The following is a 27,424-nucleotide window of genomic DNA, read 5'->3' on the forward strand; positions in this document are numbered from 1 at the left end:
TAAAATCTGTGTATTCCCAATGCCCTTTGACCCTGTAACAGGGTGTCTTTCACTTCTAACATGAAGGTAATTCCAATGCCAAATGTGACCACTGTAAAAGAACAATGCTAACTGCTTCTGCTTCTATGTAATTACATTATATTCTTTCCCTTCCCTTCCCTTCCCTTCCCTTCCCTTCCCTTCCCTTCCCTTCCCTTCCCTTCCCTTCCCTTCCCTTCCCTTCCCTTCCCTTCCCTTCCCTTCCCTTCCCTTCCCTTCCCTTCCCTTCCCTTCCCTTCCCTTCCCTTCCCTTCCCTTCCCTTCCCTTCCCTTCCCTTCCCTTCCCTTCCCTTCCCTTCCCTTCTTCCCCAGATGACAATTTCTCCCTTGGCTTTCTGTTCAGCAAGTCTGAGTGTAGGTGTTTAAAAATTTGGGAGAGCTTGTTAGCAGCAGTACTACTCATCGGAGTAAGAAGCAGAAATAATCCATCAAATTTTCTTTTGGGCTGCGCACACATTCGTGTTGTCTCTCAAAAACTGCAGGGCAATAAGGAGACAGGAAAGGTATCAAAGAATGATTAAGGGGCACTAAGCATATGTACCAATACAATGATTTATTTCCAAAAAAGTTGTCCGTGAAAGCCATAAGGAAGCCTACAAACTATGGCCCAGCAATTTCATAAGATTATTTTTTTTCATCCACATCTCCCTCTAATGTATGTGATATTTTTTGTTACTAATATTATATTAATGTTTAATTTGAAATGGAAATACTGAGAAAATCATCCCTGAAGCAGTGGAAAGGAAAAAAAATGTCTATAGAAAATTGCAGAATGATGTTTTACCAAATTAAGGATTATGAGAGCAAAGGTTAAGAAGCTATCCTTAACTGACGGGTGAATACTTATGATCATTTAATTGCTTCAAATGTCTACAAGAAATTCTTCTTAATGGGATGTATTTGCATTACAGAGATAAACTGGAAATATTGTTAAAGAAAATTAAGTACACTTTGACATGATGTCTGGAGAATCACTACAATAATTTGCAGGATACACCCTGTAAAAAAGTGGTAATTGTTTAAATATTTATCTATGAAGAATTAAAGGCATAGACCTAAGAAAATATAATTTTAGAAGTGAAATATTATAAAGGACAGTTGAATAAGAGGAACACCATAAAGTGTACATGAAATGTACAGCAAGACTTTTATGGATATAAAAATTCTTCAGCGCTTTATGTTTTTGAAAGACTTAAAAAATTATGTATTTTAGTTTCTTAAATGCTCTATTGAGAAAAATTTCAGAACAAAAGTCCATCCGTGTTATTGGTTATGATCTGGCTTCATCTCATCAGCAATAAAATCTAATACCCTGAAGGAAATAACACATCACAAATATGAAGCTGTCCATCTCTGCAATATTAATCTGTAGCTCTCAAAATCTTTACATCTAAAATTAAATGTTTACATTTAAAATTTCTCAGCCTTTAGTTCTTTTAAGGGTGAAGCAAAGCATTCTTCTTTCATTTTCTTTGACAAGGCAGCACTTACTATATTTAGTATGTCTACTTTGACCTTGCAGACCCAGAGGTAGTTTGATGATTGTTTATGAAACACTGCAATAGTTAATCAATTGATCCATTGTTAATTTAACTGTTTTATGTAAACAAACCAGACTCTTTCCTATATGCTTTTTCCCAATAGTTTCTCAGGCATTTGAAGTTTATGTTGTTGAGAGGGAAGTATTTCTAGACATGACTCTGCTTTTCCTCAGTCAAACTTGTTCTTGTCAGTCTGTTTGTTATTTCAATGAGACTTTGGTCGTCTTTTGTGGGGACAAAGCAAAACCAAAAATCCTTAAACAAGAAATAAAAATAGTCAACCCTCCTCCCCCAAACAATGCCCATCTTTTTTCCAGATGTGTAATATGACTTATTTTTCCTTTAATATCAAAGAATCTTTATGGACAGACAGGAATCTTTCATTTGAGTTTGCCTAATTGTGTAAAGTTTACTTGTGCACTTAAAGAAAATGACCTTGGCAAATTAAGCATGTTCTCCATTTGGGTATTTTATGATACTTTTCCGAAGACTCAAGAAATTAAGTTTGGATAGCATCATAATCCTCCATAATATTAAATTTTAGGCAATTTTGTTTCTTCTCTTTAAAATTCTTTTATCATTATGTACATCTCATCTTTCTACTTTTAAGGCCTCTTATTTATACAGAAGAATTGGTTGTATCATAATAAGAGCTTATACGTTTTGTCTTATTCTTTTTTTTTTTTTTTTTTTTTTTTTTTTTTTTTTTTTTTTCTAAATATACATCTCTGTCTTTGCTGGTTTCAACTTCCATTTTATTATTACATTTTACCAGACAACTTTTCACTGCTGTGTGTGGGTCTGGCCAGTTTAGAACTTTTATAATAGCAGTATTTATAGAAATGAATACATGAATACATGTACCTATTCTGGAGTAGTAAGTTCCTTATTATATTCTGGACAAAAAAGAAAAAAAAAAAAAAAAATTAATAGAGAGCTTTACTTACAAAGCGTAATTTTGAGGTAAATTTCATCAATGATGAAATAAATTTAATTACCTACATACAGATCTGTCAATAAAAAGTATAAAATAGTTTAAAACAACTATTTCAATGGCAAAAATTTTAACTCTTATTATTTATTATTATTATTTTATTTGCATCTATCAATGATAAAATAATAATGCTTAAATTCATGCCATTCTGATCTTTATTTGAAAAACATCACATGGTGATTTGTTCATGTACACAGAATAAGAGGATCCTTAACAGTTGTTGGGCAGGCAGATAAGTTTATTTACAGAGAACTAAATAATTTATAAAGAAAGAGTTAATAAAAGCTATGAGAGCAAATGGAAAAAAATTACTTATATGGAAGAACATTCAACGTCCAGGGACTGTGAATCTGGTAAAAAACCTAAAGGTAGTAGAAAAAGCAACCATATACTCCTTTCTGTTCAAAGCTTTTAGCATACATTAAAAAAATAAAATTGAAAATTAAATCTTGTGGAAAATAAGACTGCAGAAAATATTTTGCTCATTCAACAGGCCAAAGTATTTTATATTTATCAAATAAAATAGGCATAAAACTGAATTTGAATCTGAATCTCTGCATGCTGTACAAGTCCCTCTCCAACATTACAGAAAAAAAACCCAACATACGAGCAATGGAACTGGTAAAGACCTCATAACATAAAAATTAGCAAATAAAACATAAAAAAGTAACCAATACTACAACTTAATATTCTTTTAGAGAGAATATAATCATTGTAAAAGTGTATATTTTTATTTATTTTTCATTTTATTTTGTGTCCATAAATTGTAGTCAAGTACTCTAAGCCACTGCATACATGAAGAAAGAACAAGAAAACGCAATTGCTTAGGCTGAGTGATCCAAATGTATCTAAAAACCCCAGGGGTAATAATTATTAGATAGTCACAGTATCTCTTGAAATTACTCAAAGTTTCTTTTTGGAGAAATTGTACATCCCATACAATGAGCCAGAAGGTGGTCATGAGGTGAGGGTTATAGAATTTTGGTACCTGAGTACATGTAGGTCAGTTGTAGAATTATCTGAAGATGTGTCTGCTCAGATGATTGTGGCCCAAATATTCATTCTGCTTTGCATACAGGTTGCAGATTCCACATTACAATAGAAACTGAGAAAAAAAGCATTATTAGCCTGAGGACTAGAACAGCTACTAGCTGCTAAGTCTTCTAACTTTCTTTACTAATGGAATTCTGAGTCATTTGGTAACAAAAAGGAAAGTCTGTCGTTTTCCTAGGGCTCCTCAGAAGCCTGATGACATGCCCAAATGCATTCTGAGGCTACCAAAGAAATTAAGAGATCATCCTGATTAGGTGATAAGGATCCATCTAAATGCAATTAAACCATTGACATTTATATGTTGCATTGACAATGCACTGTTATACATGTAGTTGCAAAATCAGGAAATTCGAATAAAGAACATCAGTGAATTTGCTGGCTTTCTTTTCTTTTCCTTTTCTTTTCTTTTCTTTTCTTTTCTTTTCTTTTCTTTTCTTTTCTTTTCTTTTCTTTTCTTTTCTTTTCTTTTCTTTTCTTTTCTTTTCTTCGCTGGAAAAGCCTTAAAACTTTTAAACCATGTATTTTCTGTGAGTTGGATGGCTGTATTTATAAGCATATAAAACAAAAGATTGTTCAGAAATAAATTGTGTGATGACCTCCTCAGCTCAGTGATAGTTCTCAACACCACCTCTGTTCTGGATTTTCTATGTGTTTAATTGCAATTTAACCTCATTTAGATAGCAAGAGTCCTGACAATCACAAAATACAGAAGTTCAGTCAATACACAAATATGAAGGGATATAAAATATCACCACAGAACAAGAATAATACACATTTAAACAGAGGAGTATAAGCAAACAACATCTCTTTTGCTTGCCATATGAAGTGGCTGTATATGCCAGTACCAATCCAGAAAATTCACAGCACTATTTTCACAGTCTAGTTTGTCCCAAAAACTGAATCCCACCTCTCAGGAGGCTCAGTGCTCATGCAGCCACATGGCTCCTGAGTCATGGCCAGCATATGCCCTGCCAGACTGGATCGTGAGCACTGCAAACACATGTCAAGCTGCACCTGCCCATGCAGACCCAAGTGTTCGCCTTCTCAATACTCATGTCTGTTCCATTCTCACTGTGTCTGTGGTGTGAGAAGCTGCCACTGAAACTTCAGACAAATCATATTGAGGGCTGTGGAAGCTGAAAATAGAGTTTGATATGAGGCACTAAGTGAAAAATTTCACTTACTGTATAATTTTGAAATATTTTTAAAAATATACAAGCAAATTATCTAAAGCTACTTCAAACAGAAAAAATTAGCATTGGACAATTTCCACATACTGGCAAAATATCTCAAAAGATAGAAATTGCAGTAGTTGAAAATATCTCCATAAACATACATATTTCTGAATATTTGTACCACAGTAAACAAAAGTGTTTCTTCTTACCATTTGAATTTTTTTGTTTCCTTGTTTTAGTACATATTTTTTCATTTCTGCGTGGTTAGGGTTAAGGTTTCTGTGAATTTCTTTGTACTTACATCAGCAGGTATACTGTTAGATTAAAAATGTTCCATAAACACTTTCACATCTTTGTATTAAGACTAAAGTCTGAGAAATTTTTTCTCAAGTATTTCTTAAAGATAAAATTCTTTGAAAGCATTTTCAGTGGCCCGCAGAATTAATCAGTAAGCAAAACCCAGAATCTTTTGTGTATAAAATAAAGTCTTGTACATTTTTTTTTTTCTGGATCCATTAGTTTCCAAGGAAACTACACTAGCTGTGGCACATCTTATAACTAAATTAAAAATTAAAAAGGTTCAGTTAGCATGATTTGAATTGGAATTAAACAATATTCTTATTGCTTTCAAAAGAAAATATTTCACAGGTTCACGGAAACTTAGACAACAGACAATCCACCATGAGGGGATCTTTTGCTGTAATATTTTCTAAAAAGTAGTCTTATGCTGTGGTGTCTTTTTTTTACCATTTACAACAATAAATATGAAGATAATTAGGAAGTAGGGGCAAAAAAACACAAAAAAAGATTAGAAGGACTGCTTGAAAATTTATTGTAAAAAAACCTGTTTGCACCACTTATTGTACTCCTCTAAAACCTAAAACTGGTTGAGAGGGATTTGAGTGACAGTCATCCCACACCTGGTGGAATTCTTTACAAGAAATCCACATAATTTCTGGTAGATATATACACATCTGCCAAAAATCATAATTAATACTCAACTCCCAAACAGTTTAGAAGAAAGTTCCAGCCATAATAAGCTTTCAAAAGTGAGCTAGATAGACATAAAACACCTAAATGAAAGTAGAAACTGATGAATAAATTCAGATGCATACTCTGTACTGCTTAGAAAAACTTGCACTTGTCTGCTTGGAACTAAAGACCATATTTTTTTAACTCTTCTCTATGCAACATTTTGTTCTGTTAGATAAAACTACTTACAACAGAGAGGAGGATGTCATCTTGATCGTCTTTATGACTGTCATCAAGATTTTCCCTTGTCGAAGGAGTAGAAGAAAAATTACCTATTGCTAAAGTTTTTCATTGAACAACTAAATTTGTCATGGATATTTAAGTTTTTGTCATGTTTGTCCTTTGAAACAAAGAGTATTTCTTTTGAGTGTATCCCTGACTGAATCCTGAGTATCCATGTGTGTCATTCTCTTATGATTCCCTTATTCTTGTTATGAATAAGACCCTTATGTTTCACATATTTCAATCATCTTGTTGGTATTTCCTGTTGTCAAGGGCTTGTGTCCTTTTAACACGTTTAATCTCTTAACTGGGTAAACTTTACATTTGTAAAGCAAACATTCCCAATTTATGTAAAAGAGGAAAGAAAACTATCCTCTCTATGGATATGGAGAAACTGGCCCAGCAATTTGCAGAGGATAGATCCTACTCCCCACCTGTATGGACCAGCATCTCAGCTACCAGAGAGCTATCCTCTTTCTCTTGCTTGAGAAAGAGGATATAGGAAGCACACACCATGAGGTGTCCTGTGCTTTTACCTGCAGGATCACAGAGAGGACCTTGGGAGGAGAGATGGGAAACCTACCTTGACCTAGAGGCACAAGGACTTGAATAGCAAAGGAAAACAATTGCAGATGGGTGTTCTTCCAGGAAAGTTGCTGCTCCAGTCTCCAGTGGTCAGTTTCGAGACAGATTGGAAGGGCTGATTTTGCTCCTGATCCTATGGGAATGAATTTTAATCTGTTTCTACGAGAAAGAAGTGGAGAATCCTATGACCAGTTCTAGAGGGCCCTGACTCAAGTGAGGTGGAAAAGAGGGACAACCAGGACTGTCAAGGCTTAAACCCAGCTGTTAATTAACCAGTACTCAGTTGTTCTCTCACTCCTCTTCCATTCTTCCCCTGGTGGTGTAGAGAAGGATAATAGGAAAAAGGTAAGACTCATGGGTTCAGATAGGACATTTTAATAATTTAAATAAATTAAAATAATACTACAATGATATTTATCATTATTATTTATTATTATTACTACAACTAATAACAACAATAACAATAACAGCAATAATAGGAGTCAGAGAGGAAAAAAACCTGAGAAAACCAAGTGATGCACAAAACAATTGCTCACCACCAATACTCTGCCAGTCTCCAAGCAATTGGCAGCTGCCAGCCAACTCTCCACAGTTTAGAGACCCAACATGACATTCTGGTATGACCTGAACTTTGGCCAGTTCAGGTCAGCTTTTCTCGCCATGCTCCCCACCAAAGCTCTTTGTGGCTTTGCTCACTGGCAGAGTATGGGAACCGGAAAATTCCATGACTTAGGGTAAGCACAGTTTAGCAAAAACCAAAACATGGGTGTATTATCAACATTATTCTCATACTGAATCCAAAACTGTACTGACTACTAAGAAGATTAACCCTATCTCAGCTTAAACATGGCCAGAAGAAAATGATATAAGTTTATAATTTTATTTCCTAACATGAAAACCCAAATAATTGGGATTACATTATTAGTGCTGGAGAAGAAATAGGAAAGTCCTTGAGTGTTAGTAGTGTTGTAGTCACCTGCAGACACAGGATAAAAACAAACAGGCAAACTAACAAGCATTAAGTTGTAGAGTATGGCTTTGACAGCTTTTTTTTCAACCTTAGTAAATGACTTTATCCTTCGGCTAGTAATCGAGAAACACTGCCAACTGCAACCTGTGCAATGTTGGAATTTGAAGATATAATGCCACAATCAATGTAACTAAACAAAATTAAAGTGCACACAAATTTTTTACATAGCAGTTGATCAGACCAGAATCAGGTTCAAAGCACAATGGGTTTGTTTTAAACATCACTCATATTTAATTGCTTCAAATGATTTTAAGTGGCTCAATTTTTGTGATGTTTTTCACCTTTCCTTCAGGTTTGAGTGCATTTAATTTTGGCTAATGAAAATTCAAATACATGAATGGATTTGTTTAGCTAGGTCTAAATAAGACATAATAGCAGTCTGATCTATAATACAGTGAAATTTATGCTAAGATTCGCTTTTATTTTAGGACGATCTTGTTTAAAGCCTTGGTAATTCCAATAATAGTGTAGGCTAGCAAAAATTTCACAGGCATCATAGACTTCCAAACTCAACACAGTTGAAACCTTATTGTCAATACTGTTTGCACAAAATTATCAAACTTTTTATCCCCCCCCACCCTCCCTCAGGCACCTAATCTGCTAAATTTAAGCAAACATACTAGATGCTATGTTAAAACAAACGTGATTTTTTTTTTCTTTTTTTTCTTTTTTTTCTTTTTTTTCTTTTCTGGAGACATTCAAAGGCACTTCCCTCTTCTGTGTGGTGGATAAACTTTATGAAGATTAAGTCTCTAAAATTTCAACATAAGACAGAGGCTAGATGCTTTAATTAAGTGTTCTAGGTGTCTCATAAATTGAGTTGCTTACTGGCTTGTGAAAAAGCCAGTAAGCAACTCACATTTTACAGTGATAGAGTCTGCATTTCATCTCTTAAAACAGAACTCATATGAAAATAGAGACAGTAGCATGAACAACTGCTAATTAAAAATACTTTAAATGTTAAAAAAAAAAGAAGAAATTAAAAATTATCAAAGCTTAGGCCTTATCGTGATACAGAAAAATTGGAACAGTTATACTGCAGATTGATTTAGTCAAGCTATTAGTCTTCAAAAACTAATTCTAAAAAAAAAGAAAACAATCACTATAATTACAATCACAACTAAATGTCATAGAAAGTGTAATGTTTTGATGTTTAATGCGAAATATTTTAATATATTAATGAGGTGAGCTTTAGAAACACTTTACTCAAACTGTTACCTGTCCTGTCCTTCACAATATCATCAGAATAGCACCAATCTCTCACTTGACTCCTGATTCTCTTTCACAGTAATAAAATATCGATATTTTTGAATAGTTAGCAATGTCAAGTGCCTTGCTAATGTCTGATTGCCTGTAACTATTTATAGTTCAAGCTATAATACATCTACACTTATTACTGAGTGCAGAAAGAGTTGCAAAAGCTCTAATATTTTTACAGACAGCAGGCTCATTATTGAAATTTTATCCAGTCATGTACCCTTTTGTTTTGACTAAATTAAAATTCAAGTTTGGTAAATAAATGCAGTTTGAAATTCAACTATATAAAACTAAGTTTTGTCTCTATTGCTATCTATATCTCTATCTCTAAGAATATCAATATCCATGTTAAGATCTTTTTCAATTTTCATAACATCTATAGTCTGCTGAGGTAACCTTGTGCTCACTCAGACATGATTGAGAACACTATTTCTTTTTTTTTCCCCCAACATGTATTTTGGAAAGTGCTTATTTGCTAATTTTTTGCAGTCTTAAGGTATTTTTTTTTTTGCCTTTGATGAACTTGAATTTGAAAATGTTAGAAGTATCAAAGAGTAGTTGGCAATTTTGAACTCAAAATTTAGGAGTGAAGCTCTTGAAGAGGGATTTCCAAGGTCAACTTTTGTTCCTAGTTTCACACAGTGCATTTTCTGAAACAAGGGAAAGACAAGACAACGTTGTCAGTCATTGGATGTGTTGGAGTCAGCATCCCTTGAGGTGTTTAAGAAATTACTGGACATCTGGATATGGCACTTACTGTTATGGTCTAGTTGACAAGGTGGAGGTTGATCAAAGGTTGGACTTGATTATCTTGCAGGTCTTTTCCAACCTAAAAGATTCTGTGAAATCTGTCAATAGATGTAAACTTTGGGATTTCTAACAACTAGTGCTCTGACCAGAGCTCCATCTCCTGCATGGCTTTTAGCATCTATCTCAGGACTACACATCCAGTCTCCTGAATCTATGACTTTGAATTTTGTAGTAAGTTGAATGCTTCATAGTTATAACACTCTTAGATGTGGAATGAAGTTTCAGAAACAAACATTGACCTATGAACCTGCTGGAGCCAAGACAGACTGCAGTAAAGCATTCAGGATTTGTGGATACTGGTAAGAAAGAAGATCTTAATGCTGTAAGGGAGGGTAGCCTTGGTTGTGATTCTTGCTTCTTTGCATTCTATCTCATTTTATTCAGTGGTTACTTAACAGCCTATGAACACAGGAAGCTCCTCCCTGCTGAATGCCCTAGGATGGGATTTTATGTATAAACAACACATAGCACTTTACTTTTTTAGTTCAACTCTGATCTAGATGCTTCCACAGTGATAAAGGTGACAATGTCCATCACCATGAATGCTAAGCATGCTAACCATTTTATCCTCATTCCAATTATTTAGATAAAGGCATTTTATTAGTTTAAAAAACAAGTAAATGGATTCCATAAGTGACAGAATTTTACAAGTTGACTCAATTTTCTCTGAAAACTTTTTTCAAAGTAAGAATATGGTCACCATAAATATATTGCAAGCCACTAACAAACAACCTCCCAAGATAAAATGAAAATATGTTTGCATTTCCTGTGATACAGCTGTGTACACAGAAGTCTCCTGCTTTTCTCTTTGAGGGGTCCAAAAATGTGATTTCACTATTAGAAAGATTATGTGATTTTAATATTAAAAAGCAAATTTATGTTACAACTTTCTTCTACAATAATTTAAAAGTCTGCAAACACTGAGTCCTATGCTGCTAAAAATCAATCACCCCTGAAAGTATTTGAGTGATGTATAATTGGAGACGCATATAAAATTAGAATATATATATATGTATTTAAACTGCAATAACTTTTGTGTACCCAGTTACCCTATAAAATGCATATAACTTCTCCTGAGTCTTGTTAAGAGATAAATAGCATCTTTCCTCTTGCCTTATCAGGAAATTCAAGCTTAGTTTAATTTTGACAACACTGTTATTTTATAAGTATCGTATAATATACACTCTCGCCCATAATATTTGCTGTTAATTAATAGAGCTAATATGTGTGAATCAAAGAGATAATATAGCCTTCAGTAAGAAAGAAGACCATTGGTTTTAATTAATGTTTTACAGGTCAGAGACGTGATTCTGGCCATGAGGAAGAGCAATAATATCAATTGAAAGCAATAGAAAGAGAAAATCAGAGAGGAAAAAACCAGCCAAACACTTAAGTGGCCCACTGATCAACTGTGGGAACCTGAGGCTGTATGCTAATAGTTCCCTTAGCTGGCTGCTATTTCTAAACTTGTGGTAAAGTAATAAAATAATTTTTGCCATTGACAGAGAGGGATATTAAGTTGCCTTTTTTAGCCTCTCTTTTGCAGTTCTATCCCTATTCTGTTCACATAGACTTATCTCATATTTTTCATGTGCAATGGGATAAATCTGATTAATATAATATTCCTATTCACAAAACAGAATTATACTCTTTGTTAACCCTGTAGTTTCAAAGAATTAATTAACTCCTAACTGATAAAGTAACAAAATGTACCACTGAAAGCTATTAGAAACAAGAAATCCAATATAAGCCAGATTTCTGGTGGCTTACCTGGAGCAGCAAGGAATCTTTAAACTCAGTAATGCCACATATGTTAACAGTGTTCAGGTGAAGTAGTTTTCTTGGTCTCTAGACATCAGTGTAATCATATTCTAGAATCTTTCATGCTTTTTTTTCCATAATATGTGAACATCTTCTATATTAGCAAAAATATTTGTGGAACGTTTGATTTTGTTATAGAAGATAAAGGGAGAGAGCATGATTTCTATTACAGTGCCGTTAAATGACAAACTGTTTTCTGGAAGCAGCTATTTTCTGCTTGGCTTTGCTGCAGAGTGATAGGTACCTTAAAATGCAAATCAATCCATCTGCCTTAGAGGTTTATTTTAGGATGGACTGAGTCACAACTCACAATGTCTAAATCTCCTCATATATAGATGTAGATCATTGAAATAATTTGATGGTTGTCAGAAACAAACACGTTTCAGACAGCTAAACTGAGACCAAATAATTTTGTTTAATAAGTACAATAAATTAAAATTTCATCAGAATGAAGAATAAAAACCCCCAAACAACCACACTAACCAACCAACAACAACAAAAAAAGAGCGATAGGCAGTTCAGAAGTTCCTGGAAACAAATTGTAAGCACTTCTACCTAATTCTAGTCCATTAAACACCACTACATATTCACAATGAGAAACTGTCCTAAGATTCATATATTTTACTTGGATATTGTGAATGTTACATGTGATTAAGAATATAGCCCAAGGTGTGAAAAACCCCAATATTTAATATCAAAACTCATTTAGAATCTTGAATTGAATTGATTTTCTATGAAGACTTGAGTCCTTAGAGTTTAATATTAAATTCTGTCTCAATCTAGTTAAGCAGATAATTATTTATTCAATGAAGTTTGGTAATCAAAAGTTAAGTCAACATAATTATGTGGAAAATGAAACAGAATACAGTTATTTTAAAACTTGGAAATTATTCAGTACTACTAATTTCAGACAAGCAGTGAAACGCCACAAATATGAAAAAAAATGGCTGCATTGGAATTGAATCTGCTACTATCCAATGTCATAATAATGAGCTGAAGTCACAGTTTGTTTAATTGCATCTGCTACTGGCAAAAAAAATGAAAGTGCACAATTAGTAAAGCAAGCATTTGTAGAATTCCAATCAGTGAAATGTGTTACTGCATATTGCTTTTGAAATTAAGATGTTTTTAATATTTCTGGGTTGTCTTTTTGTTGACTTTTTTGCTTGTGTAGTTTTGTTTGTTTGTTTATTATTTGGGGAAAAACCCTAAATACCAATCACCCTAAACCTAGTATTTCCAGCTATTTTTCCTATAAGTATAAAATACTTTCTTCTTTATTTCTGTCATTTTAAAATATTTTTTTGCATAGGCAAACTCTACCATTCAGTATTGATTATAAAATATTTTCCCGTTTTATCCCAAACCTCATTCAGAAATTTCTGAATTTCATTCATGTTTGACCCAAATTTTTTAGCTATCCAGCTATCTATTGATTTCATATAATGTATCAACTTTCTAGATACTACATTTCTAAAAATGAAATAAAGAAGTAAATAGTTTTTCTTGCTTTCTTTTTCTTGTTCTTAATTTCTACTGAATTTATATAATTACTTATATCAGCATCTTAAATAAGGTTAAAGAACGCAGACAGAAAAAACCCCTCATGGCAAATTATATAATGTCTCATGCCCTCATGAATATATACTGAAGTACAATGAGAGAAGAAGAAATGGCACCTTTGTCATTTAAAGATACTTAAAATTTTAAATTGACAGATTTTCGTATAATAAGGGTACTCAGAAATAAAGTCATGACCAGTCTTCTTGTCCTCCTTCCCTCAGATATACAAACTCATACGAGTGTCAGACTTACGCTGTTTAGCTTGTTTCAACTGGTTGGCAACATCATTGCCAAGAAAAGGCCAGAAGTTTCTTCTTTCCCAAAACTTCTGTAATGGGAATTAAATACTGAGTGTTATCTAAGCTTTTTAACTATTATAGCCTGTTACAGATGTCAGTATTATGATCTGAAATATGTCTTTATACTCACTGTGAAAGATTTGCCAGTGTCCTCAACTGCCAGTTTTAGCCTAGAGAAGCTCCCAAAATGCCTTTTTCTCCATATAATTTTTTTCGCATTAGTTTTTGCTGTGTATCAATAGATTTTTCACTCTAACATGTTATAAGAATTGTCCTAGCAGAATTTCTGCTCATCTTAGACCACTTCTTTTTCTTTCCTCTGGATCATTACAATTGAAAGAAGGCAGCGCTGACATTTTTAATAACTTTTTTTTTCTTTTCTGAGAAGTGAGTGCATCTGGGAGTTGACTTTTTACTTTCTTTGAAAATCTGCAATCTATAATTTTATGAGCAGGGGAGACAACTAGGAATAAAAATAACTCCCCTTTTCAACTCCCATCAAGAACAGAAAATGGAAAATTTAATCATCTTGAACAGAGTGCTAAAACAAGATGTGGTTTGATTGAGACTCCCTAGAATCTCCTTTTTATGATATATATTAGAATTAAATTCACCTTAATTTTACAAGAGGGACATTATTTGACAAAGAGGCATGAAGCATGCTGAAATTCTCTCTCTTTTGTGTCTCATCATTTTGATCACTTTTACGATGTAAACAGAAGGCTCATCTAAAATTTTTCTCTGCTGCTTAAATTCTAAAAAAAAAAAAAGAAAACCAAACCCCAAAACCTCACAAACTTTTTACAACCTTTTTCATAGTTACCAGTGGTTTAAAACCAAAACATACAAATCCAAAGCATTTTCCTCAAAATCAGCCAAACCCCAAATATTTGCAAATTATTACATTAATGGGTCACTTTCAACAAGAGCAACTACTACTACTTAATGAAATATGTATTTATACTGAAAATATAGCATGATTCAAAAATGCAATTGATATCTCATACATAATAGATATATTATAGATTATATTATCAAAATAATGATACTCCGTATGGATAATCATATGTATAGCATAGTACATTTTCTGATTTTTGTTTCTTTCTTTTTTTGTTCCTATTACATTTATCTCTGCTTGTATTAGCATTATTATAGCTGTATACCTCTTTGAAATATGTGATCACATAAACTATACAGAACTACAACAGATTTTTAACTTTGAGAAAGAAAAAAAGGGAGTATGGGCTCTGGGGATGATAAAAATGTGAAAAATAAATATTTATTTTCACATTTTTTTGCATCTTTTGTAAATCACCCCTGTTGCATAAAATCTCATAAACCACCTTTATATTACTAAAATATGTAATGTGAACATTATTAACCTGAAAAAGATGCAAGAATTCTTTCTGCCTTCTTCTTTCAGTTGGTGTAATCCTGTAGTGTTTCATTTTCAGTAGTTATCATTTCCACCCATGAATACTCAGATCAAACCATTTTCTTAAGAATAGGCAAAAATGCTTTCTAAGGTCTAAACACACCAAACTTCAACCTCGTTATGGACAATTCAGTGCTCGAACACACACCTGTGCAACGGCAAGTGATGACCCCAGAGTTTTGCAACATGGAGACACTCCTGATCATTTAATATCCAAGGCTAACTGGCCAAGAATCAAGCACTGCTAGCTTCCTGGTGTTCATTTTATGTGGGTTTCCAGCTATCACAGCAGATGCTGCAAACTGATGATTTATGTCAAATCCTTTGTATAGTTATTTTGGAGTTCTTACCATCCTGAGGGAGGGGGTTATTTGTTTTGTTTTGCTTTGTTTAGCAGGGGGTTTTTTTTGATATTCAAAGTTAATCTTTCTTCCTCTGATCATATTTATGTCAAATTCTATACAATAGAAATGCAGCTCTATCTTTTGCTTGAAAACATATTGAGCTGTATGTGATATGTTTGCATATCACACATATTTACAGAACCCTTTATTCTGCAAAACTTTGACTTTTTTAGTTCTCCTCAAAATATCAGAAAAAAATTAAAATAGAATTCTGGGAGACTATTTTGACTTTTTTTTAAAATTAAACATTCTGTCAACCTCCAATCCAACTTCATTTCCCCAGAGTCTTAGAAAAAGTGCTGTTTATCCTCAAGACAGTCATCAGTGAATGTAACCCCTTTAAAAGAAATCACTTTTTCAGAATTCAAGTGTTCATAGTCAGTGCAGAATTGGCTACTTCCTTTAACTGTTTTAGGCTAATGAAATAAATGATATTTTCCTTCTGAAGACTGTCTACTTCTGTTAGTACAGCCGAAGGGGGCCAGCAAAGAATAAGGTCAATGTGGGATCCATCGAAATAAACATAGATATAAATATTTAAGTTAGTTATTTCAGGGTCCATTTCTAGTCAGTACATAGAAATAAGGATATAAGGACATGGATTCTCTGACCTACTTTAGATGTTTTTGGGATCATGTCCAAGAAATTTTTCTGTGGTATTTACAGAGGGAGCTGAGAGTGACTGGTTCGCATGAAGATGTTCATGTGGTAGACATCTATTCCTACATGAGCAGAATCCCATTAAGAACTACTGTTGTAAAAACAGTTCTGTTGTGAAATATTCCATGGCTATTGAGCATTTACTGATGCACCAGCTTCACAATTGAGTACACAGCTGAAGTGATACATTTTAGGAAACAAAAGATTTAAAGATAACTGGAGTGAATTAGTATTAAAAATTGAAAATTTCTCCTAAATGCAAAGTTATTTTATAGTCAAAGCCATATGGCCGTTTTAATAGCATGTAACAGTATTTTCCATAAATCTTTTTTTTTTTTTTTTTAATGGAAAGGCCATAGAAGAAGGAGACTGTGCTAATATTAATAGCAAAACACATTTGACTCTTTTCATTGATATATTGTACTTCTGCTCAAAACAATAGGGATACATGCTCTCCAGGTCCTTTTTTAATTCTTCTTTCCATCATGCTTTCATTTACTTCTCATGACTGCTTTCCATCCACTCAGATACCTCAGAGAAAGCAGAGAATAAGAAAAATTTATCATGTCACAACCAAGAATTCAAAGAATGGTACTACTCTTGGTAAAACAGAGGAATAGAATAAATACAGAATTTCAAAGGAAAGCCTAGTTAAGAAAAAAAAGTGATGAGTTTAATTAAATAGTGAAAATTTAATATAGATTGCAGGAAAAATGGCTTTATATTTATTCACTTGCTTTTTAATGACATCCTTCTTATGGTTTTGACCTCATTGAAATCAGGGAGAGACTTATTAAATCAAAAGAGCAGAAAATGTGTTAACTTCTCTGCCTTCTTTCACTGTACCTCACTGATCTTGTTTTGATGGCTCATTCGAATCCTTCTGAAGCAGCCTTTTAAAATACCTGGGTTTTTTCCTTATTGGATAGTTAGGGTGTAAGAAAAGAGGAGGAAGAAATTTCAAGTTTATTCTCTCATACAAATTAATTACTCTGTGTTATACAATAAGAGAATATTAATTAATTCTTTTAAATAGAAAACGCAATAGAACCTTAGTACTACAAACCTTGCTTAGGTGCACATTTTATCAAAACACTTTTTTGAGCTGAAAATTAATCAAATAATAGGTTATTAACGTATTTGTAACTTAGTTTATAACCATTTAGTTAGCTAGCAAAAAATGTAAACATTTATTGTAAAATGTAACAAAATTAATTGAGTTGCTATTGCTTTTAATTGCATGAAGAGATACTGCTAGTTCACTTGTAATAAAAGATAAACAAGAATAGATGGTTTAAACATCCTGAGTGAGATGCTAAAATCCTTGAAAGCGTTGTCTTAACTAAGGAAAATTAAATTAAAACAAATAAGAAAAAGCAGTCAGTAGTCTGTATTACATCAGTTTTGCCTTTTATTGGATTTTTTGTTTCAAATATATAGTCACTGTTCATTTATTGTTGATGACAATAACGTTTTGCTTTATTGTGTTATCTTTCTCCATGTAAAATGTCATCTCCTTCAAAGTTCAGGGTTTCTCTTTATCAATTTAATAAAATCCTAATAGCAGTGATCCATGACTTTTAGGTCAGAGGATGATTGATGAATGCCTGCAGGCATAATAATGTCATTGCCTGAAATAAAAATATAATTCATCTAGTGTGAAATACAGATTGACTTTTAAAGTCCCTGAAGTGTCACATGGATGCAATATCTACTGCAAATGCTAACTGCTAATTACTATTCATGTTTGTCACTGTTAATACTCTAAGCAATTTATTACAGTCCATAATGCTGTTATTGGATACTACTGTATCATCAGCTGAGTTCAGGCCCCACCAAGAGAGTCCTAATTTGTAAGTTTATTTCTTACATCATCAACTTCAAAAAACAACTTGGGGAGTTACTATTTAGGGTCAGTCCACCAATAAATGTCAATATCCCAGAGAGCAGAGACATGTGCCACATAACCAGTAATGTTACAGTTAAAGAAACATAAACATGATTTATGTCAGCATTGAAATTCTTTCTGTTATGTAAATAAGCTACACAGTGTCTGTGTCTAGACAGATTTTACTTGATGTCTGATCTGATCATAGGTTCACGTGGTTCTACTTATGCAATATTTCTACCAAAAAACCAAACCAAACCAAAACAACAGAAAAACAGCATCTCTGATTAAATATAGATATATATATATATGCAAATAGATACATATGGCTCTTAGAAAGTAAACACAAGAAAGATAAGAACTACTTTCACAGATGTTGACTAATAATTCATAAGGAAGGAAAAACATGTTAATTAAAAAAAAATCATTTTTCAACCTATAATGCTGTATGAATTTTATAAAAAGTAAAAGAATTCTGAAAGGAAAATCTGCATGGGAGCAGCCAGGAAGACATCTTTGCTACAGAAACTCATTGCAATATATTCAACCCACAGACAATGTTGCAATGTTGTTGTGCAACTCAGCTGTAAAGAGACTCGATCTCATTTCCTCCATTCATGGTATTTCTACAACTTTTTAACAGAAACGAGAAATTTACCCCTGCAACAATATATATTTTTACAACCCGTAAAAAACCTGTCTGTAATTTGATATGGTTACAAAACCAATTTAAATCACTTTAAATCACTTTATTTATGAAATGGTTTTCTATATTGCAATTAAATAAATAAATGAATAGCAACATTATTAAATAAGCTGAGAAACCTCCTATTTACAAAAGGGACTCATAATTAAGTTTTCATTGTGAAATAAAATTTCCAAGCCTCCATAGTAAAGACACTGTGAGATGTCTCCTGTATGAAGAAATATTGGTTGTAAGTAGGAAAAAAATACAGCAAAATTTCATATACATACATGCATTTCCAGGTAGATTATTAAGTATTATGACTATCTTTCTTCCCATTATTACTGAAAAGGTAATGTGAAAATAGAAAATATTTTCAGTAAGAATAAGAACATTTATAAGTTAGGTGTTTGAACAAATTTAAATACTGAAAAGTAAGAAGGAGTGATTCTAAGCAGTAGAGAAACCTAGTCATCTGACACCTGAACTTAATATCCACAATATTATTGTGAACATACAAGGTGAATAGCTAAGCCCTCATTAGTGGAGATCTGGGACTTTGTCCATCTCCATAAGGACTGGTGAGTAATACAGTTTGAAAAAAGCATCCTTCATCACAGAAAACTGCTTTCTGTGATATCCACAAGGCACTGGCTAAGATGGGTCTTGAGGAGGTGTACAGTCATTACCACCATCTTTTAGTACTTATATGAGTTCTACTGTTTCCAGCTTGTTATTTATTTACATATGTATTTGTGTCATAAACATATTCTCCTAAAAAGTGTCATTTTAAGCTAATTTATCCATCTATTCTCTACCATTTTATTTAAAGATATGTATGTTTATTGACAGTGGTAGTGAGATTCATCTCAACTAGTAATAATATTATTTACCAGTGATATTTATGAGTAATTAGGCACCAGATACAGAGTGAAAGCAACTCAACATACTACCCAGATGAATCAAACGAGTATATCTCCTCAGTTCCAACTAAATAATCTACTTGATATGACCAGGAAAACAAACCAAAAAAAAAAAACAATGGATGAACCTTGTTTCACAGCTGTTTCTAACTTTACACTGTAGGAACATATTTTGGGACAGGAGACCACAGGGCAATAAATACCCTGGGGGCAATTGGACTGGACATAGATATCAAGAAATTCCAAAAGTTTGGTTTGCAGCTGTGTGATTTAGCAAGGCTGTGGCCAGTTTATTTCAACAGCCTACTTTAGAAAACAATGAATTATTTTTAACAATGGTGTCTGAAGAGAGCAGGCAGAGACATCTTAGACATCTGATGCTGTGTAGAAGGCTGAGATTGAAGTTGACCCTTTATATGAACATCCAGGACCTGACAAGTTTTCTGACCAGGGAAACTATCTCGTTCCCCTGCACCCATGGCATTGGTCAGAGACAGATCGGAAGTGCTGGGCCTCTGAGGTGTTTGAGTTGGGGGTGGAGAGAATGAAAATTCTAGAAGTGAAATTGTTATGCACCCACTGACCTCATCCTGCTGAGTAAAGAGATTCTAGATTTTATGTCAGTGGATCATGTGGTTGTGACTTTGTGTCTACCTCACTCCTAGCTGGCTCCATCATCACACCTAAGCATGAGCTGGCCACTCTAAGATCCATTAATGATCTGCAGAGAAAGAGAGGCAAAACTAGTATTTCTTTTAGTGTACATTTCTTTACAGAATTGTCCTCTGTTTCTGTTCTTTCCAGTCTTGGTATAAATTGAACACAAGTAATTATCTCTGTCATTCCTTTTTCCCTCCTGCAAAAATTATTCTCAGTCAGCTAATATATACAAGAACAGATGATCATGTTGTAATCTGAATGTCTAGAAGCACAAACACCAAATTAACCTTGTTCTTCCAAGAATCTTCTAACAATACCGTTCATCACAACCTGTAATGACATATTTGTGTAGATTGATTTGTGTACATTGACATATTTGTGTATTGATACAGTGTGTATCACTTCTAGAACAGGAATTACAGACATATCAATGATAGACAGCATTACTATAACTATTTATAGATTTTGTGTTCTCTGCCAGGATTCATTTCTAGACCATGCAGAAGAAAGAAAAATATTTTTCTTAAATTGGACATCTAATACCTAAACAAACCAATTTTAATCACTAAATTCATTAATTGTACAAAACACTCACTGACAGTACAGAATGAGTATAACCCAATTTTCTCTCCTCAGCAGAAACAGTGGGTTTAAAAATCAACTTTTTTACGAAACAGTAGCCTTTGTATAAAAATCTCAAAAGAGCAGTTTAACAGGTGGCATGGAACAATTAATAATTTATTATTTTTTATTAATTTTCAGGTAATGCATTGCATTTAGCAGTCAAACTGTCTTGTGGTTTAGATGTGAAAACCACAAACTATCCCCTGCCTATTTAATAAAACTTTCACTTTATTCTGCATCATCCCTTATGTGTTATCAATACATAGATTTGTGAGCTGTCTAGAGCTGAAAAGAATGTCACTGTTTTAAGATTAAGTCAATATAGTAACTTGGAGACTACATCATGTCTCTGCATCACAGTAGAACTGTGGAATCAAGAACTGGACTGAAAGACAGAGAAATTTGCTGTAAATATATTCACCTTTCCAAAGCATTTCTAAATTTTTAAAATAAGAACACATATTTGTGTGTATAGGTGAATATATATGTGTATATATATATATAGTACAAACGTCCTAATGTGGAAATATGAAACTGACTTGCAACAGTTTATTAATGCTAATCTTAACAGGAAGTATAAATATTTTCAATATATAAATATTTATTGAAATAATTTCAGTGTCCATAGAAGTACACTCCACAGTTATAACTTTCTCAGACAATAATAGGTTGTTTATTCCAGTCATTTATGAATTACAGTCTTTTCTCAGCTCTGACATTTCTAGCATATTCCACTGAAGCCCTCATACACACAATATCCAGTTTCTTTTCATTGCAGTTTCAAGAAAAATAATTCCCATGCATTGGTTGAAAATTAATCAACCTGTAGCTTGTGCATTTGTCAACATTGAACACTCTTTCAACACTGGAAGGTCACAAAATCTGGTTTTATGAGGTACAAATAACATTTCTGCTCTACATTTGCCTTCTCAGAAAAAGGTTTTGAAATGTCAACTCTCTCAATATGACATAGCACAATCACTTTATTCTTGTAATCAAGCATGAAACAACATAAAAAAAGACTTGATACAAACATAAAAATACTATAAAGTAATGAAAAACTGTGGTCTTCCATTTCAGGAACAGTAACTTGTTCAGGGTTACTGCTGATCAAAGACGGATTTCTTTTTGTTTCGCTGTTTTTCAATCTGATGCAAATAAGTTCTCCCTCAGTTACTCTGAGCTGTCCAGGCAGGATGCAACTGTGAACTTGAAGCTATGTTAACACAGTTCTGTGTTTGAGTTAATAAGTCCTGCTGAGAGTAAAAGACTGTGGAGACTTATGCAGTTTCAGATAAGAAAAAAAGACAAAAAATCCATGATTGTTAATAATCATTCTGGTTTTTAATAAATAAAAAATACAATCTTCATTCAGATACAATCTCATTAAAGAATTAGTGAAGTTCTTTTTTAAATTCTTTGCTAAGTAGGTTTTGTCAGTGAGAAAATTATATGGAAGTTTGATTTAGCAGCAATAAATGTCATTAAACAAATATGCATTCTTCAGACTTAATTACACATTACAATATCAAGCAGTCAAAAGCCCAAGAGATAATAAAGTGTAACTGTCGCTACCAAGAGTGCAATATTATCTTAATAATTTAAACCAGATTGGATATAAGAAATTACAGTCAGGACATAAGAATTTGTAAGTGGGGTAAATCATGTATCCTGCCAAATGATGAAATTACTTTTCTGAAAACATGACCAATCTGTTTCTAAGTATTTCTATTCTTAAGATCAACACCTCTCTTCTGAGTAACAAAAATTCACTTTAATTATTCTGAAGGTTATGTATGACTCACCATTTTTTGTACAAGCATTGTTTGCTTATTTTTTTAAATCTATTAACACTTCTCCAAAAATCTACATTTATAGAAGAAAGTCCAGACAATTAAACAAAAATGTCAAGTGAATCATGATGAAATCTCCGGTATGTATCACTCATAAGGGTGGACATCACCACTTAACGTGAGTATAAACTGAATGTATGTGAACTGAATATGTGAAACTCTGTGAAAGAATGTTTTCCCCAAATTGATTATGTTAAAGAGGAAGGTAGCCCTCAGTGGGATTGAACAGTAACCAATGAGAGACAAAGACACTTTTGAAGCAAAGAAGGAAACAGCTGGAACAGAAGTCTAATGAAAACATGAAAATACTCAACAGAGGGAAAGGGAGAAACCTTACAGGGGAAGCAGCGGCAGTCAGACCTTCGTTGACGCTGAAGACATCACCATGGGACATCACAACTACTGCCTGGTCTGGACACAGCAGCCTCCCCAAAGGCTGCTTTGAGCTCCTGCACTCCATCAGGCTGGGTGGTACTTCAGAGTGCAACACATGGGGACCAACACCTCAGATGTGCGTTTTGCCTCATGGGACGCTTGATGTCCAGCCTGCACACTTGCAGGTCATAGGGAGCAATACAGGTAGAGGCAAAGCTCAAACACCCATGTCTTCACCGGAAGCTGTGTGTATACCTTGCATTCCTAGGGAAGGAGGCTGTTGGCAACCTACAAGGCCTTGGAGAAAGGGAATATGCATATAAATGTGGTGGGTGTGTGTGTGTGTGTGTTGGCAGGAGAAAATAGGAACATTTTTGAACTATTCATAAAAATGTGCACCAGAATTTTTCAGGTTTTATTAATATTTGGTTTAGCTGATCTATTGCTGATATTTATCCTGATCATGTAGTTCAATTATTGCCAGGTAATTACATGTTAATAAACCAATGAACCAATTTAATAATATTTGTTCTGTGTGTTTTAAATATGAGCTAAGGGGTTCCATCTTGGAAAAATCATGTCATAAAATAGATTAGCATCATACCACACTAGCTAGTGAACTACCAGTACTACGTACATCTACAAAAAAAAAAAAAAAAGTCATGCTACAACGCCACAAAATGTATTTTATTTACCTTAAACAACTTTGACAGGGAATGCTGAAAAATAAAAGTTCTCTTAAAAAATAAGTACATATTATATAATCCAGGCTCATCACCTCAAATTTTATATATTTAATATCAACAAAGCTTTCTACAAATGTGCCTATGTAAAATCTGAAGAATAAGAACAAGTTTTGGGCAATTTGCCAGTCTTCAACGATGAACACATAATTACAGCATCCCATAGTCCACCAGTTGACTTAATTGGCTCTTAATTGACATAGGGTTTGCCAAAAAAAGAGATTTATATTCACAGATCATTAGACCAAGGATGTTAAACATTGTACTGCATGACTCATTATGGCTTGTGCTGTTAATGTAAGAGAAAGCTAAACAGTTGAGACTGCTGAGACTGATGTATTCAGGTCGTTCAGGAAGCCAGAGACGTGCCCTAATGATGCCTTTTCCTGGTCTTAAAATCAAGAGTCATACACGGTTAGAAGAGGAAAAGGGATTTTACCTTGGTATTTATTTTTAAGGATCCTTAGGTGTACACGTCCCGGTCATATGCATCGAGATGCACCCCACCAAGTCTATATCCCCCCAACATTGGGTATAACCTTATAGGTTTTCCTAATTAGCAGATCTATCAAAGAGTCCCCAATGAGAGGCTCAAGTGAGCTCCTCTCCCCAGAGAACCTTCCCCTGGATGGTTCTATCTTAGTTTACAGAATGTGTTCTGGAGAGGACCTTGGGGTCTGGGGCACACTGATCCCTAACTATGAAGCTTCTAAAATGTTTAGTCTCTTAGCTTGACAAACAAATCCAAGAATGTAGGCAAAAAGCACTAGGAATACAGAGGTTGTAAAAAGGTATAACAGGGGTATAAAAGAAAAGGCAAAAAAATCTTCATGGCATCACTATGTCACCATGGAATTACACAGGTTCAAGGGAGCCACTTTTCTATCTCTGAGTTACTTCCAGAAATATTCCCAGCCTCATCTTTTGAGATAAGAAAATTTCCAAATAAACTTCTCACATTAAATTTTCATCTACCAGACATGACTTTAGGAAGGATGGCCACCTTTTCTCTGGACATAGAATTTTAACCTAAGGGTCAGTTTTTCAGTAGGACCTGATACCTAAAGTACTGAGTTCTTTCTGAAATCCAAGTTAAAATGTACAAACAATTCAGACTAAAATGTGAAAAAATATTTTCAATGTAGAAAGAAATCTTTCACATGAAAACTTTTCATAGAATGCAATAAAGCACAATGATTTGGTGAAAATAATTCCCTTCAGAAATCTTTCAAAAGATCTCTAGCAACAGAATTAATTTCCAGAATATGAGACAAATATTTTAAAGCTGATGAAATACTTGAAAGTATTGACATATTAAAAAAAGTGTTGGTTTTTTTTCTTCTGTTTCACCCTCAACAAGCTGCAACTGTCCAAAGAATAATCTGTATTTGTGTGTGTGCACTCACAACTACACTCATATTTTTAAGAAATGCAGCTGCTCTCCCTTCTCTTCTCTTACTGCCAACTGCTTTTTTTCTCTTCCTTATGTCTTTGGGAGTTAGGTTTTTTTCTTCATTCTCAGCGATTACTAGAGAAGGGCTCCTTTTTTTTACTTGAGGGTCTATTTTAGCAATACATTTGAATATTGCTCTGCAGTAGCATTCCTCCTCCCTCACAAGCAAGCAAAGTGAATTTGTCAAGGGTTGCTTGCAGCTTTGGGGGAAAGGAGAATCACATACAGCAGCCAACCTACTGCAGTGTCTCTGAGAAATTGATCTTGTTCTGCTGTGTCAGACTAAGACTTTGATGATAATGACATTTTCAGCTGCAGACAAAATCCTTTTTAATTTATTTGAAGGGGAAGAGGCTGAAATGATTTTCTATTCCATGATGTGCTTTACAGCTCGACTTACTTTTCAGGACTAACTCTCAGTTCAGGGGTAGGTGGGGAGCTCCTCCTGACATGACCCTGAAAAAAAAGTGAAGTGTTCCAAGGAGTTGGAGTTTTTAAATTATTCATTGAATGTTTTTCCTTAAAGATCACATCCTTGAGTCTCTTACATGAGAAATAAATTGGCGGGTAACAGAAATGTTGTAGAATGAACTCACAAACTTTAGGAAACTGTGAGATATCAATGAGGTCCAAGGGAATAGAACCCATTTAAAACCTCCAAATTATTTTAATCTCCTGTGCCTCTCCTGTATTTGTGATATCATAATGTCCAGTTCCATGCCAGCCTAACCATAAACTTTTTCTTTTCCCTACTGACTTTTTGCATGTTTTTTCCTTATTTTCATTCAGGCAGCTGTATGCTGTCTTAGCAGAGGATTTCCAGAATGCCTTAAGGCCCAATGTCATCTCCTGATACTTGATCCTGTTTCAAAGCATCAGCTAATTTTTCCTGCACATTGAAAAGTGCTTTGGTTTCTAAAATTACTGGTATGCCACCTCAATCAATTGAGAATAGGAACTTTCTTCAGCGTAATAATTGAAAGAACTAGATGATTTATCTTGCAAGAAGTTTTTGTCAGTTTCACGAAAACCTGGGTGTTTTGAGAGGTGAATCTGTTTCTGATTCTCTAGACAGTTGTTCCTGTGCAATTATTATTTTCAAGGTTTAAAAGTGACATAAAAATGGTTTTATGTGCTTAAATTTGTCTTTTTAAATCCTTTCTTCTGTCATCAGCATTCCAGCTCTGCACATGCAATTGTTCCATGGATGACTGATGAGAAGTAGTTTAAAGACATTTTTTACACAGATTTACTAATTTAAAAAATAAAAAAAAAAGTACCAGAGGAACAACAAGTATACAAGTGCTATGCCAGGACTGAAAAGCAATTCTGTAATCATTCATTTCAGTTCTTGTCTCCAGGAAAACCTTAGTGATAGCTGTAGGAACAGCTATCACTAAGGCACTTTCCTTCTTTAGTTCACCTTGTCTAAAGGCAAAGGACAGCCTGTACAGTCAGCTTCCTCCCTGTTATATTTGCATTTTTAGCATAGCCCGATAAGTACAAAAAATGCATCTACCTAAGCACCATGTCATCAAGCCCATGACTGAAGTCTGTGTGGTATCAATACCCTTTTCATTCCTCAAGTATTTATTCAATTCATACAGTTACTCATGGGGAGCAGACATGCCAAAACAAACTGCATTGTCTCACACTGCAGCCCACTCTCAGTGGGGATTTGTCCAGTGGAAAGTACAAGCAGTAAAGTATATTCTGAATCAATAAACTGGTAGTCTATGCACACTAGCTCCTTAGCTATAATTTAGATATTTTTGCTCATCATTTGAAGAACAAGTCATGCAGATAAATGGAAATTTTCTCACTGGAGGCAAGGCTATGATGAAGTAACCAAATTTTGATAGTTGAAATTTCTCTGCAAAAACTGTATGGATTTTGTTCCTTGTTCAGAGACAAGGCTTGCAAGTTTATCCTGGCATTTTGAGTTTTTTTACGATTGGAATGAAAGTAATGAATGCACACACAGAGATTGGTTTAATATATTTATGTAAATAACAGTGCCATAAAAATACAATTTCATGTTTAAACCTTTATTTTCATAGAAACACAATTTTACTTTGTCTTTGCATTCATGCATCTATGCAGATATAGATATGTGGTTACAAACAGATATAAATATAGATATAAACTAGATATAGACATAGATATAGATATATAGTCTTACAGAAATGAAGAAAAAACCCACATACAAATGACTAGCTTGTCAGCTGGTTGAAACCAGAGCCTCTCTTTTCTAAGACAGAAATAGGCATCATCCCTAGAAAGAATCATGAGAGGAGCAC

At 33.8% G+C, this 27,424-nt stretch overlaps 1 long non-coding RNA gene across 1 annotated transcript; it reads right to left on the reverse strand.

Moving 5' to 3' along the window:
- Window positions 1–2,711: 2,711 nt before the first annotated feature.
- LOC116439844 lies at window positions 2,712–11,778 on the reverse strand. Its single transcript, XR_004238322.1, has 3 exons — window positions 11,509–11,778; window positions 6,640–6,954; window positions 2,712–4,763 (listed from the first exon to the last, which is right to left on the reverse strand). It is a non-coding gene; the product is annotated as an uncharacterized LOC116439844 (long non-coding RNA).
- Window positions 11,779–27,424: the final 15,646 nt, after the last annotated feature.

Source organism: Corvus moneduloides, chromosome 2 (genome assembly GCF_009650955.1).
Source record: "Corvus moneduloides isolate bCorMon1 chromosome 2, bCorMon1.pri, whole genome shotgun sequence".
NCBI lineage: Eukaryota > Metazoa > Chordata > Aves > Passeriformes > Corvidae > Corvus > Corvus moneduloides.